This window comes from Hemitrygon akajei, chromosome 1 (genome assembly GCF_048418815.1).
Source record: "Hemitrygon akajei chromosome 1, sHemAka1.3, whole genome shotgun sequence".
Classification (NCBI taxonomy): domain Eukaryota; kingdom Metazoa; phylum Chordata; class Chondrichthyes; order Myliobatiformes; family Dasyatidae; genus Hemitrygon; species Hemitrygon akajei.
The window spans coordinates 178618003-178633011 of record NC_133124.1 but is presented as its reverse complement, the minus strand read 5'-3'; the positions used below and the strand labels follow the sequence as shown (position 1 = coordinate 178633011).

The following is a 15009-nucleotide window of genomic DNA, read 5'->3' as shown; positions in this document are numbered from 1 at the left end:
GTGTACGGGTAAAACTCAAAACAATAAAGATGCAATCATTCTGATTGTATCAGGGCTTTTGTCGTGGTTGATTTCAGTTACTCCAATATACATTGCTTCTTCGTGCAAGAGATTGCTCCGTAGTGCAAGAGATCAGACAGGACAGAATTTGGTAGATGCATCCAGGAGTGTCTCTTAAAACATAGGTGAGGTGAGGTGGACCTGCTGTTGAGTAATAAACCTGGCCAGACTGACACATTCCCATGGGAGAATTGTCAGGCGAACACTAACCACAAGTTTTAAGATATCTAACGATAAGGGCAAGTACAAATCGTGCCAGAGTACTAGATCAGAGCACGGCAAATTACAAGACTATTCAGCAGGAACTAGGGATAATTAACTGGGAACAGTAGTTTTTAGACAAGTCCACATCTGACCTGTGGAGGGTGTTAAAAATCCAACTTCACAGAGTACAGGACAGGTATGCTCCATGTCAGGAGGACAGGGATGGCAAGGTCAGGGAATCTTGGATGTTGAGAGAAGTGGTGAATTTAGTCAAAAAGAAAAGGAATTGTAGGTAAGGTTTAGAAAGCCAGATTCAACCAGAGAAACTGAGAATTTTAAGGAAACCAGAAATGAACTCATGAAGGGAATTAGGACAACCAGTAGTGGCTGTGAAATGCCATTGGCAAGTAGGACTAAAGAGAATCCAGGGCACTCTACTCATACGGTCGATCAAGAGCAGAGTGTAAATGGGAGAGGGTAGGACCATTCATGGATTAAGGATGGAACATGTATTTGGAGGTGGAGGATGTGGACAAGGTCCTAAATGAGTAATTTACATCAGTATTACCAGTGAGGATGGTGAGATCAGTGTGGACTGAGATAATTTACTAGGGCATCTCTATATATGCACTAGGAGGTAGTGTTGGGTCTTTTGAAGAACATGAAGGTGGATAAGTCCCCAGGGCCTGACATGATATACCACAAGTTAGTGAGAGAGGCAAGAGAGAAGATTGCTGTGGCTTTGATCAATATCTTCATGACCTCTCCTGCCACGGGAGTATCGAGAAGCTGTTGTTGTTCTATTTATTAAAGGGAAATTGGGACAATCCTGGAAACTATAAACCAGAGAGTCTTCAGTCGGAGGTGGGGGGATGACTGGGATTTACAAGCATTTGGCCTAATTTGGGGCAGTTAGCATGGCTTTGTGGGAGACAAATCGTGTCTTACTAACTTGAGGTGACAAGGGTGATTGAAGGTAGAGCTGTGGATATTGTCTACGTGGCTTTTCGTAATGCATTTGGCAAGATTCTTCATGGGACGTACATTCAGATGGTTGAGATGCATGGGATCCAGTCTATAGGCCATTTGGCTTCACAGCTGGCTGCTCACAGAAGAGAGAGTAGTGGTGGGAGGCCCGTGGCTCATGGTAATCTGCAGGGATCCGTCTGGGACCTACACTGTTTGTGACTTATAGAAGTGACTCGGATGAGAATATGGATGGGTGGCTTGGTAAGTATGTAGACAACATGAAGATCACTGGTGTTGTGGATAGTGTCGAAGTCTGCCAAAGGACACAGCTGGATGTCAGTTACTGATATGGGCAGAGAAATGGCGTATGGAGTTTAATTTGGTCAATAGGGAGGTAGTGCTCTTTGGGAGATGAAATTTAAAGTGGTGGTACACCATTAATGGTGAGCCCCTCAGAGATGGGAAGAGGAATCTCCTAGTCCAGGTCCGTTGCTCTCTCCACTTTCCACACGGATAGATAGGCCGGTAAAGAAGGCAAAGTAAAACAAGCTCAGTAAAATGTGTCAGTGATTGAAAACTAACGAGGAGAGTAAAGTCAGAATCAGGTTCAATATCACCGGCATGTTGTGAAATTTGTTAAGTTAGCAGCAGCAGTACAATGCATTACATGTGTAATGCCCTGGGAAAGGTTTCAATGGTTTTTTCTGTAGCTACAGTGTTTGGGTTATAGAAACGTAGAAAATAGGTGCAGGAGTAGGCCATTCGGCCCTTCGAGCCTGCACCGCCATTCAGTATGATCATGGCTGATCATCCAACTCAGAACCCTGTACCTGCTTTCTCTCCGTACCCCCTGATCCCTTTAGCCACAAGGGCCATATCTAACTTCCTCTTAAATATAGCCAATGAACCGGCCTCAACTGTTTCCTGTGGCAGAGAATTCCACACATTCACCACTCTCTGTGTGAAGAAGTTTTTCCTCATCTCGGTCCTAAAAGGCTTCCCCTTTATCCTTCAACTGTGACCCCTCGTTCTGGACTTCCCCAACATCGGAAACAATCTTCCTGCATCTAGCCTGTCCAATCCCTTTAGAATTTTATACGTTTCAATAAGATCCCCCCTCAATCTTCTAAATTCTAGTGAGTATAAGCCTAGTCGATCCAGTCTTTCTTCATATGAAAGTCCTGACATCCCAGAAATCAATCTGGTGAACCTTCTTTGTACTCCCTCTATGGCAAGAATGTCTTTCCTCAGATTAAGGGACAAAACTCTAGGTGCGGTCTCACCAAGACCTTGTACAACTGCAGTAGAACCTCCCTGCTCCTGTACTCAAATCCTTTTGCTATGAATGCCAACATACCATTTGCCTTTTTCACCGCCTGCTGTACCTGCATGCCCACCTTCAATGACTGGTGTACAATGACACCCAGGTCTCGTTGCACCTCCCCTTTTACTAATCGGCCATAATTCAGATAATAATCTGTTTTCCTGTTCTTGCAACCAAAGTGGATAACCTCACATTTATCCACATTAAATTGCATCTGCCATGAATTTGCCCACTCACCTAACCTATCCAAGTCACCCTGCATCCTCTTAGCATCCTCCTCACAGCTAACGCCGCCACCCAGCTTCCTGTCATCTGCAAACTTGGAGATGCTGCATTTAATTCCCTTGTCTAAATCATTAATATATATTGTAAACAACTGGGGTCCCAGCACTGAGCCTTGCGGTACCCCACTAGTCACTGCCTGCCATTCTGAAAAGATCCCGTTTACTCCCACTCTTTGCTTCCTGTCTGCCAACCAATTCTCTATTCACATCAATACCATACCCCCAATACCAAGTGCTTTAAGTTTGCACACTAATCTCCTGAGTGGGACCTAGTCAAAAGCCTTTTGAAAATCTAAATATACCACATCCACTGGCTCTCCCCTATCCACTCTACTAGTTACATCTTCAAAAAATTCTATAAGATTCGTCAGAGATGATTTTCCTTTCACAAATCCGTGCTGACTTTGTCCGATGATTTCACCTCTTTCCAAATATGCTGTTATCACATCTTTGATAACCGACTCTAGCATTTTCCCCACCACCGATGTCACACTCACCTGTCTATAATTCTCCGGTTTTTCTCTCCCTCCTTTTTTAAAAAGTGGGGTTACATTAGCCACCCTCCAACCCTCAGGAACTAATCCAGAATCTAAGGAGTTTTGAAAAATTATCACTAATGTATCCACTATTTCTTGGGCTACTTCCTTAAGCACTCTGGGATGCAGACCATCTGGCCCTGGGGATTTATCTGCTTTTAATCCCTTCAATTTACCTAATACCACTTCCCTACCAACATGTATTTCCCTCAGTTCCTCCATCTCACTAGACCCTCGGTCCCTTACTATTTCCAGAAGATTATTTATGTCCTCCTTAGTGAAGAAAGAACCAAAGTAGTTATTCAATTGGTCTGCCATATCTTTGTTCCCTATGATCAATTCACCTGTTCCTGTTTGTAAGGGACCTACATTTGTCTTGACCAATCTTTTTCTTTTCACATATCTATAAAAGCTTTTACAGTTAGATTTATGTTCCCTGTCAGCTTTCGCTCATAATCTTTCTTCCCTTTCCTAATTAAGCCCTTGTGTCTCTCAATTTCTCCCAGTCCTCAGGTGTGCCACTTTTTTTTGCTAATTTATATGTTTCTTCTTTGGACTTGATACTATCCCTAATTTCCCTTGTCAGCCACGGGTGCACTACCTTCCCTGGTTTATTCTTTTGCGATCTTTAAATGCTTGCCATTGCATATCCACCGTCAACCCTTTAAGTATCATTTGCCAGTCTATCTTAGCTAATTCACGTCTCATACCTTCAAAGTTTCCCTTCTTTAAGTTCAGGACCTTTGTTTCTGAATTTACTATGTCACTCTCCATCTTAATGAAGAATTCCACCATATTATGGTCACTCTTACCCAAGGTGCCCTGCACGACAAGATTGCTAACTAACCCTTCCTCATTGCTCAATACCCAATCTAGAATGGCCTGCTCTCTAGTTGATTCCTTGACACGTTGTTTCAGAAAACCATCCCACATACATTCCAAGAAATCCTCTTCCTCAGCACCCTTACCAATTTGGTTCACCCAATCTATGTGTAGATTGAAGTCACCCATTATAACTACTGTTCCTTTATTGCACGCATTTCTAATTTCCTGTTTAATGCCATCCCCAACCTCACTACTACTGTTAGGTGGCCTGTACACAACTCCCACCAGCGTTTTCTGCCCCTTAGTGTTATGCAGCTCTACCCATATCGATTCCACATCCTCCAGGCTAAGGTCCTTCCTTTCTATTGTGTTAATCTCCTCTCTAACCACCAATGCTACCCCACCTCCTTTTCTTTTCTGTCTATCCCTCCTGAATATTGAATATCCCTGGATGTTGAGCTCCCATCCTTGGTCACCCTGGAGCCATATCTCTGTGATCCCAACTATATCATATTCATTAATAACTATCTGCACATTCAATTCATCCACCTTGTTACGAATGCTCCTCGCATTGACACACAAAGCCTTCAGGCTCGTTTTTACAACACTCTTAGCCCTTATACAATTATGTTGAAAAGTGGCTCTTTTTGCTTTTTGCCCTAGATTTGCCTGCCTGCCAATTTTACTTTTCACCTTACTACTTTTTGCTTCTACCCTCATTTTACACCCCTCTGTCTCTCTGCACTTGTTCCCATCCCCCTGCCATATTAGTTTAAATCCTCCTGAACAGCAGTAGCAAACACTCCTCCTAGGACATTGGTTCCAGTCCAGCCCAGGTGCAGACCGTCCTGTTTATACCGGTCCCACCTCCCCTAGAACTGGTTGCAATCCCCAGAAATTTGAACCCCTCCCTTTTGCACCATTTTTCAAGCCACGTATTCATCTGAAATATCCTCCTATTTCTACTCTGACTAGCACGTGCCGCTGGTAGTAATCCAGAGATTATTACCTTTATGGTCCTACTTTTTAGTTTATCTCCAAACTCCCTAAATTCACCTTGTAGGACCTCATCCCACGACCACTGGCTGTTCACCCACCCATTCCAGAATGTCCTGCAGCCGCTCAGAGACATCCTTGACCCTTGCACCAGGGAGGCAACATACCATCCCGGCGTCTCGTTTGCGGCCGCAGAAACGCCTATCTATTCCCCTTACAATCGAATCCCCTATCACTATAGCTCTCCCATTCCTTTTCCTTCCCTCCTGTGCCACAGAGCCACTCATGGTGCCATGAACTCGGCTGCTGCTGCCTTCCCCTGATAAGACATCTGCCCCAACAGTATCCAAAACAGTATATCTGTTTAGGAGACAGAGATAACGGGGGATTTGGAATGTGTACCGTCCAATGAAGGGAGAGTTTTTTCTTGTTCTGTGCCTGAGAACGAGGTGTCTGGGTCTTTTGTTTGACGAGAGATGAAGAGAGAAGACGCCAGAAAGGAAAGGTCGTAGACAGCAGGACAGAGTGGACTTGGAGTGGAGCCAGGAGTCAACGGAGCCCGGGGAAATCGATGGAGGAGCAGCGGGAGGAAACTGTGAGCTCCAACTTGTGCACATTGGACTGTTTCATTAAAATGGGCCCTTTTCTTTTTGTTTTACTTTACTAACCCTTTAGTCAAATCAAGAATTAAAGAGCTAAATCATTTAACTGCACATGGTGAACTCTGTTATTTTGTGGTACTGATTTGTAACGGGGGAACAGATCACACAGATCCACACAAACAAGAGGTTTTACACCTCAGGTTTCACACATCTGCTGGAGCCGGAGACTGTCTTCCCTAGACTAACACCGCCAGCCCAACCTGAGGGTTACACATGATAAATATCGAGAAAAATAAATACACTGATGGTTCGTCAGTGATTGAGAGGAGATTCAAAAGTTCGGTATTGACCAGGTTACGTATCACTGCAACTTGAAGGTCGCTATCTGGGAGCAGTAAAGGTGTATATATGGAACTAACAAACTTCAGTCCTGCCGGTCTGCTGAAGAGTACTCATTGGCTATGTGGTTACTGGTCCTACCCCCGTCTGTCGGGCATCTTCCCTGAGAACGAGGGGTAGTGGAAAGAGCATTGGCCCTGGAAGGGCTGCTGTTGCCTTGCCTGCACAATACTCCACGTGCGATACTTGCAATATTTAAACTTGGTGTTTAAGTTCCTTGCCATACACATCAACGATGATCTCACGTGGTCTGTACATATCGGCCGTGTGGTGAAAAATGCACAACAGCACCTCTTTCACCTCAGACGGTTGAAGAAGTTCGGTATGGGCCTCCAAGTCCTAAGAACATGCAACAGGGGCACAATTGAGAGCATCCTGACGGGCTGCATCACTGCCTGGTATGGGAATTGTACCTCCCTCAATCGCAGGTCTCTGCAGAGAGTGGTGCGGGCAGCCCAGTACATCTGTAAATGTGAACTTCCCACTGTTTCAGTGACAGATGTGTAATAAGGGCCCAAAGGATCATTGCAGACCCAAGTCACCACAACTACAAACTGTTCCAGCTGCTACCATCTGGGAAGTGGTCCCGCAGCATAAAAGCCAGGACCAACAGGCTCCGGGACAGCTTCTTCCACCAGGCCATCAGACTGATTAATTCACACTGACACCATTGTATTTCTGTCCTGTTATACAGACTATTTATTACAAATGACTATAAATGCACATTGCACATTTAGACAGAAATGTAATGTAAAGATTTTTACTCCTCACGTATGTGAAGGGTGTAAGAAATAAAGTCAATTCAATTCACCACCTCACCACCCTCTGGTCTGGTGGCACCAGAGATCCAAAACTGATTCTGGATGATTGCAGAGGGACTAAAGTGGGAAGGGTAGCAAGGGTGTGGGGAAGATGAAATATGAAGGTAAGCTGGCCGATAATATGCAAATTGTACTAAATGTTTTCCCCCCGGTATACATTCAATAATGGAGGCTGGTAACCAGAACACTAGAACAGATATTGGAGTGGTTGTGGGGAGAGATGTTAAGCCGAAATACAAAGACAGGAATTGAAAGACTGAGCATCTTGGGAGTAATATTGAGTTTCATCTATTTCACTGTAAGGAATATCATATCATAGGAAAGGCGGATGAACAGAGAGCATGGATCAACACGTGGAATTATGTCAATGTAGCCATTAGCCGTTGGTATAAGGGGGGCAGGACTGGCAGCTCAATGCTCCAGTGTTTTGTTGTTTACAGAGGGACTAAAGTGGGAGGGGTAGCATTATTAGTGAGGGAAAATGTCATGGCAGTGCTCAGACAGGACAGACTGGGGGACTTGTCTACTGATGCTGTATGTATGGAACTGCGGAACAAGAAAGGGATGCCTAGGTTAATGGGATCATGGAGCAAATTTGTAGAGAGACAACTGCAAGAAAAATAAGGTTGTGATAGCAGGTGATTATTAACTTTCCAAAGATTGGCTGGGACTCTTATACTGTAGAAAGGCTGGATAGGATGGAGATTGGATGTTAGAGTCTGAGAGATAGAACAGAGTTTAGATGTGCCTGTCTGAACACAAGATAAAGACAGCAGCTTTAGGGAACCTTCATTTTTACAAGAGATATTGAGGCCCTGAGTAAGAAAGATAGGAGGTTGATTACAGGCAGGAACAAATGAGGTAGTTATGGAGTACAGGAAATGCAGGAGAACATCAGGAGGGCTAAAAGAAGGCGTGAGGTTGCTCGAGCAGACAAGGTGAAGGAGAATCCTAAGGGATTTTACAGATACGTTAAGAGCAAAAGGATTGCAAGGGACAAACACAGTATGTTGACAGGACGACTAGGGGGAATGCCATACTAGATCCAGTATTAGGTAACGAGCCGGGTCAGGTCACAGATCTCTCAGTGGGTGAGCATCTGGGGGACAGTGATCACTGTTCCCTGGTCTTTAGCATTATCATGGAAAAGGATAGAATCAGAGAGGACAGGAAAATGTTTAAATGGGGAAGGGAAAATTATGAGGCTATAAGGCTAGAACTTGCGGGTGTGAATTGGGATGATGTTTTTGCAGGGAACTGTACTATGGACATGTAGTCGATGTTTAGGGATCTCTTGCAGGATGTTAGGGATAAATTTGTCCCAGTGAGGAAGATAGAGAATGGTAGGATGAAGGAACCATGGGTGACAAGGGAGGTGGAAACTCTAGTCAGGTGGAAGAAGGCAGCATACATGAGGTTTAGGAAGCAAGGATCAGATGAGTCTATTGAGGAATACAGGGTAGCAAGAAAGCTTAAGAAGGGGCTGAGAAGAGCAAGAAGGGGGTATGAGAAGGTCGTGGCGAGTAGGGTAAAGGAAAACCCCAAGGCATTCTTCAATTATGTGAAGAACAAAAGGATGACAGAAGTGAAGGTAGGACCAATTACAGATAAAGGTGGGAAGATGTGCCTGGAGGCACAGGAAGTGAGCGAGGTCCTCAATGAATACTTCTCTTCGGTATTCACCAACGAGAGGGAACTTGATGACGGTGAGGACAATATGATTGAGGTTGATGTTCCGGAGCATGTTGATATTAAGGGAGAGGAGCTGTTGGAGTTGTTAAAATACATTAGGACGGATAAGTCCCCGGGGCCTGACGGAATATTCCCCAGGCTGCTCCACGAGGCGAGGGAAGAGATTGCTGAGCCTCTGGCTAGGATCTTTTTGTCCTCGTTGTCCATGGGAATGGTACCGGAAGATTGGAGAGAGGCGAATGTTGTCCCCTTGTTCAAGAAAGGTAGTAGGGATAGTCCAGGTAATTATAGACCAGTGAGCCTTACGTCTGTGGTGGAAAAGCTGTTGGAAAAGATCCTTAGAGATAGGATCTATGGGCATTTAGAGAATCATGTTCTGATGAGGGACAGCCAGCATGGCTTTGTGAAGGGCAGATCGTGTCTAACAAGCCTGATAGAGTTCTTTCAGGATGTGACCAGGCATATAGATGAGGGTAGTGCAGTGGATGTGATCTACATGGATTTTAGTAAGGCTTTTGACAAGGTTCCACATGGTAGGCTTATTCAGAAAGTCAGAAGGCATGGGATCCAGGGATGTTTGGCCAGGTGGATTCAGAATTGGCTTGCCTGCAGAAGGCAGAGGGTCGTGGTGGAAGGAGTATTTTCAGATTGGAGGGTTGTGACTAGTGGTGTCCCAGAAGGCTCTGTTCTGGGACCTCTACTTTTCATGATTTTTATTAACGATCTGGATGTGGGGGTAGAAGGGTGAGTTGGCAAGTTTGCAGATGACACAAAGTTTGTTGGTGTTGTAGATAGTGTAGAGGATTGACGAAGATTGCAGAGAGACATTGATAGGATGCAGAAGTGGGCTCAGAAGTGGCAGATGGAGTTCAACCCGGAGAAGTGTGAGGTGGTACACTTTGGAAGGACAAACTCCAAGGCAGAGTACAAAGTAAATGGCAGGATACTTGGTAGTGTGGAGGAGCAGAGGGATCTAGGGGAACATGTCCACAGATCCCTGAAAGTTGCCTCAGAGGTAGATAGGGTAGTTAAGAAAGCTTATGGGGTGTTAGCTTTCAGAAGTCGAAGGATAGAATTTAAGAGTCGTGATGCAATGATGCAGCTGTATAAAACTCTGGTTAGGCCACACTTGATGTACTGTGTCCATTTCTGGTCACTTCACTACAGGAAATATGTGTAAACTATAGAAAGTGTGCAGAGGAGATTTACAAGGATGTTGCCTGGATTGGGGAGCATGCCTTATGAGAATAGCTTAAGTAAACCTGGCCTTTTCTCCTTGGAGCGATGGAGGATGAGAGGTGGCCTGCTGGAGGTGTATAAGATGATGAGAGGCATTGATCGTGTGGATCGTCAGAGGCTTTTTCCCAGGGCTGAAATGACAATCACGAGAAGCCACAGTTTTAGGGTGTTTGGAAGTAGGTACAGTGGAGATGTCAGGGGTAAGATTTTTACGCAGACAGTGGTGAGTGTGTGGAATGGGCTGCTGGCAATGGTGGTGGAGGCGGATACGATAGGGTCTTTTAAGAGACTCCTGGATAGGTACATGGAGCTTCGGAAAATAGAGAGCTATGGAAACCCTGGTTAATTTCTAAGGTAAGTGCATGTTTGTTACAGCATTGTGGGCCTAAAGCCTGTATTGTGCTGTCGTTTTTCTATGTTCAATATATTCTCTACAAATTGATGTGTGTCTGTCTAAGAGCACCTGAACTGCCTGTATTGTATCTGCCTCCACCAACTCCCTTGACAGCACACTCTGGGCAGCCACTGCTCTCTACAATTTCCAATGTCGTTATTCTTCAATATACCAATTTATGTGGAAAGTGTGCCCTCTAGTGTTAGACTGGGGGAAGGACACCGGTTGTCTGCTCACTGTGCCTCTCATAATCTCATCACTGGGATGAGATGTCTGCAGGGATGGACGGAGGTAAGGTGCTGGACACCACTACGAGTGCAATGTACAGACGGAAATTCCAGGTGAGGCTTCCCATTCCCTACCTGGAGGTTGAAGAGAGCTTCTGGAGGATGTAGGAGCAGAATGAGGCCATTTGGCCCATTGACTCTACTGCTCCATTCAGTCAGGAGTTATACTTCTCAATTCCATCCTCCCACCTTCTCCTCGAGAGGAAAGAGTGGATATCTGTCTGCTGGAATATGGTACTGGACGTCTCCAGTTGATGTCATGATGGGAGAATTTAATTTATCAAATATCAATTGGCATTTCCCTAGAGCGAGGGCTTTAGATGGGGTGGAGTTTGTTAGATGTGTTCAGGAAGGTTTCTTGACACTATATGCAGTTAAGCCGGAAAGAGGAGAGGCTGTACTTGATCTGGTATTGGGAAATGAACCTGGTCAGATGTCAGATCTCTCAGTGAGAGAGCATTTTGGAGATAGTGATCATAATTCTATCTCCTTTACAACAGCACTGGAGAGGGATAGGAACAGACAAGTTAGAAAAGCATTTCATTGGATTAAGGGGAATTATGAGGCTATCAGGCAGGACACTGGAAGCTTCAATTAGAAACAGATGTTCTCAGGGAAAAGTACAGAAGAAATGCGGCAAATGTTCAGGGGATATGTTTGTGGAGTTCTGCGTAGCTACGTTCCAGTGAGACAAGGAAGTTTTGGTTGGGTACAGCAACCGTCGTGTACAAAGGCTGTATTAAATCTAGTCAAAAAGAAAAGCTTACAAAAGATTCAAAGAGCTGGGTAATGTTAGCGATCTAGAAGATTATAAGGCTAACAGGAAGGAGCTTGTGAAGGAAATTAGGAGAGTCAGAAGGGGCCATGAGAAGGCCTTGGCAGACAGGATAAAGGAAAACCCCAAGGCATTCTACAAGTATGAGAAGAGCGAGAAGATAAGACATGAAAGAATAGGACCAATCAAGTGGGAATGTGTGTATGGAACTGTTTTCTCCCAGTAGGGAGTAGTTTTTAGTTCCAAGTGCTCCTGTCACGTTTTGTCACCCTGTAACCTTATCCTTCAATCTCTCTGAATTATGGAGGATAGCACATGTATACATGTCTCTCTCCAGCAGACCTCATCACATTCATCAGGACTCCAGTATTTCTACTATTTTTTACTGTTTCTTAATTGTACATATGATTTTTTAATGTTCTATCGCTGAGCAGCGTGAACCGTCTTACTGGCCTATCAGAGTTCTCTTTGGGAACTAGTCGACTTCATCAGCATTTCTGATCTGGCTATTGTTCACGATTGCACATAACTAAAAAAATTGGAGGAAATAACAGAGGTACTTAATGAATACTTTACTTCAGTATTCACGATGGAAAAGGATCTTGGTGATTGTAGGGATGACTTGCAGCAGACTGAAAAGCTTGTGCATGTAGATATTAAGAAAGAGGATGTGCTGGAGCTTTTGGAAAACATCAAGTTGGATAAGTCGCCGGGAGTGGGTGAGATGTACCCCAGGCTACTGTGTGGGTGAGGGAGGAGATTGCTGAGCCTGTGGCGATGACCTTTGCATCATCAATGGGGACAGAAGAGGTTCCGGAGGATTGGAGGGTTGAGGATGTTGTTCCTTTGTTCAAGAAAGGAAGTAGAGATAGCCCAGGAAATTATAGACCAGTGAGTCTTACCTCAGTGGTTGGTAAGTCGATGGAGAAGATCCTGAGAGGCAGGATTTATGAACATTTGGAGTGGTATAATATGATTAGGAATAGTCAGCATGGCTTTTTCAAGGGTAGGTTGTGCCTTACGAGCCTGAATGAATTTTTGGAGGATGTGACTGAACACATTGATGAAGGTAGAGCAGTAGATGTAGTGTATATGGATTTCAGCAAGACATTTGATAAAGTACCCCATGCAAGGCTTATTGAGAAAGTCACGAGGCATGGGGTACCTTATCAATCATAGAAAACCTACCAACACAATACAGGCACTTTGGTCCACAAAGTTGAGTCGAACATGTCCCCACCTTAGTAATTACTACAGTTACCCATAGCCCTCTAGTTTTCTAAGCTCCATGTACTTATCCAAAAGTCTCTTAAAAGACCCTATCGTATCCGCCTCCACCACCTTTGCCAGCAGCCCATTCCACACACTCACCACTCTCTGGTAAAAAACATTGTTTTGTGGATCCAGAACTGGCTTGCCCACAGAAGGCAAAGAGTGGTTGTATTCTGCATGTAGGTCGGTGACCAGTGGTGTGCCTCAGGGGTCTGTTCTGGGACCCTTAATCTTCATGATTTTTATAAATGACCTGGAAGAGGAAGTGGAGGGATGAGTTAGTAAGTTTGCTGATGGAGCTGTTGTGGATAGTGTGGAGGGCTGTCAGAGGTTACAGCGGGACATTGATAGGATGCAAAACTGGGCTGAGAAGTGGCAGGTGGAGTTCAACCCAGATAATTGTGAAGTGGTTCATTTTAGTAGATGGTGAATATAGTATTAACGGTAAGGCTCTTGGTAGTGTGGAGGATCAGAGGGATCTTGGGGTCCGAGTCCATAGGACACTCAAAGCAGCTGCGCAGGTTGACACTGTGGTTAAGAAGGCGTACGGTGTATTAGCCTTCATCAATCGTGGAATTGAGTTTAGGAGGTGCGAGGTAATGTTTCAGCTGGTCAGGACCCTGGTCAGACCCCACTTGGAGGACTGTGCTCAGTTCTGGTCGTCTCACTGCAGTAAGGATGTGGAAACCATAGAAAGGGTGCAGAGGAGATTTACATAGATGTTGCCTGGATTGGGGTGCATGCCTTATGAGAATAGGTTGAGTGAACTCGGTCTTTTCTCCTTGGAGCGATGGAGGATGAGAGGTGACCTGATAGAGGTCTATGAGATGATGAGAGGCATTGATCATGTGGATAGTCAAAGGCTTTTTCCCAGGGCTGAAATGGCTGCCACATGCGGGCACAGGTTTAAGGTGTTTCAGAGTAGGTACAGAGGAGACGTCAGGGGTAAGTTTTTTACCAGAGAGTGGTGAGTTCGTGGAATGGGCTGCTGGCAAAGGTTGTGGAGGCAGATACGATAGGGTCTTTTAAGAGACTTTTGGATAGGTACATGGAGCTTAGAAAAATAGAGGGCTATGGGTAACCCTAGTAATTACTAAGGTGGGGACATGTTCGACTCAACTTTGTGGGCCAAAGTGCCTGTATTGTGTTGTAGGTTGTCTATTCTTCTATCTAAAACATAGTATCAAATTAAAAGCTAATTTGTACAAACTCACATAGAGTAGTGGGAGACTGGAGAATTGGGAAAACTTTAAAAAGCAACAGAAACAACTAATCAAGAAATAAGGAAAGGGAAGATAGAGTATGAAAGTAAATTAGCACCAAATATAAAAACAGATAGCACAAGTTTTTATAAATTATAAAGCTGAAGAGGGTGTCTAAAGTCAACTAGGTCCCTTGGAAGTCAAGAAGGGGAAATTGATATTGGGTGATAAGGAAATGGCTGAGGCATTGAACGACTATTATGGTCCTGATGGGATGCATCCCAGGGTGCTGAAGGAATTGGCGGAGGTTATAGTAGACGCGTGGGTAATCATTTATCAAAATTCTCTGGACTCTGGGCAGGTCCCAGCGGATCGGAAGACAGCAAATGTCACGCCACTTTTTAAAAAAGGATATAGGCAAAAGACGGGCAACTATCGGCCAGTTTTCTTAACATCTGTAGTCGGGAAAATGCTTGAAGCTGTCATTAACAAAGAAATAGTGAAACATTTAGAAAGGGGTGGTTGCGATAGAGAGATGCAGCATGGATTCAGAAAGGGCAGGTCCTGTTTGACAAACTTACTGGAGTTCTTTGAGGACATAATGAGTGCAGTGGATAGAGGGGAACAGGTGGATGTCGTATACTTGGATTTCCAGAAGGTGTTCGATAAGCTGTCACACAAGAGAATTGTATATAAGATACGGATGCATGGAGTCAGCGGAAGTGTATTGGCATGGATAGTGGATTGGTTAGAAGATTTAGAATGGAGATGAGGAGGAACTGTTTTTCCCAGAGAGTGGTGAATCTGTGGAATTCTCTGCCCAGGGAAGCAGTTGAGGCTTCCTCACCAAATATATTTAAGAAACAGTTAGATAAGTTTTTTCTGAGAAAGTGAATTAAGGGTTATTGGGGGAAAGGCAGGTAGTTGGAGATGAGTTTGGGGACAGATCAGCCATGATCTTATTGAATGGTGGAGCAGGCTCCATGGGCCAGATGGCCTACTCCTGCTCCTATTTCTCATGTTCTTATATTCTTATAGATTTAAGGTGCTTGGAGGTAGGTACAGAGGAGATATCAGGGGTAAGTTTTTTGCCAGAGTGGTGAGTGCGTGGAATGGGCTGCTGGCAAT

The 15009-nt window shown here is 44.5% G+C and overlaps 1 long non-coding RNA gene across 2 annotated transcripts in view; it reads right to left on the bottom strand.

Moving 5' to 3' along the window:
• LOC140732765 (uncharacterized) overlaps positions 1-15009 on the bottom strand; it is a 113349-nt gene that overhangs the window by 19380 nt on the left and 78960 nt on the right. For both annotated transcript variants that reach the window (XR_012100131.1, XR_012100130.1), the window contains exon 3: positions 12779-12932. This is a non-coding gene — a long non-coding RNA (uncharacterized lncRNA). The remainder of the gene's footprint in view (positions 1-12778; positions 12933-15009) is intronic.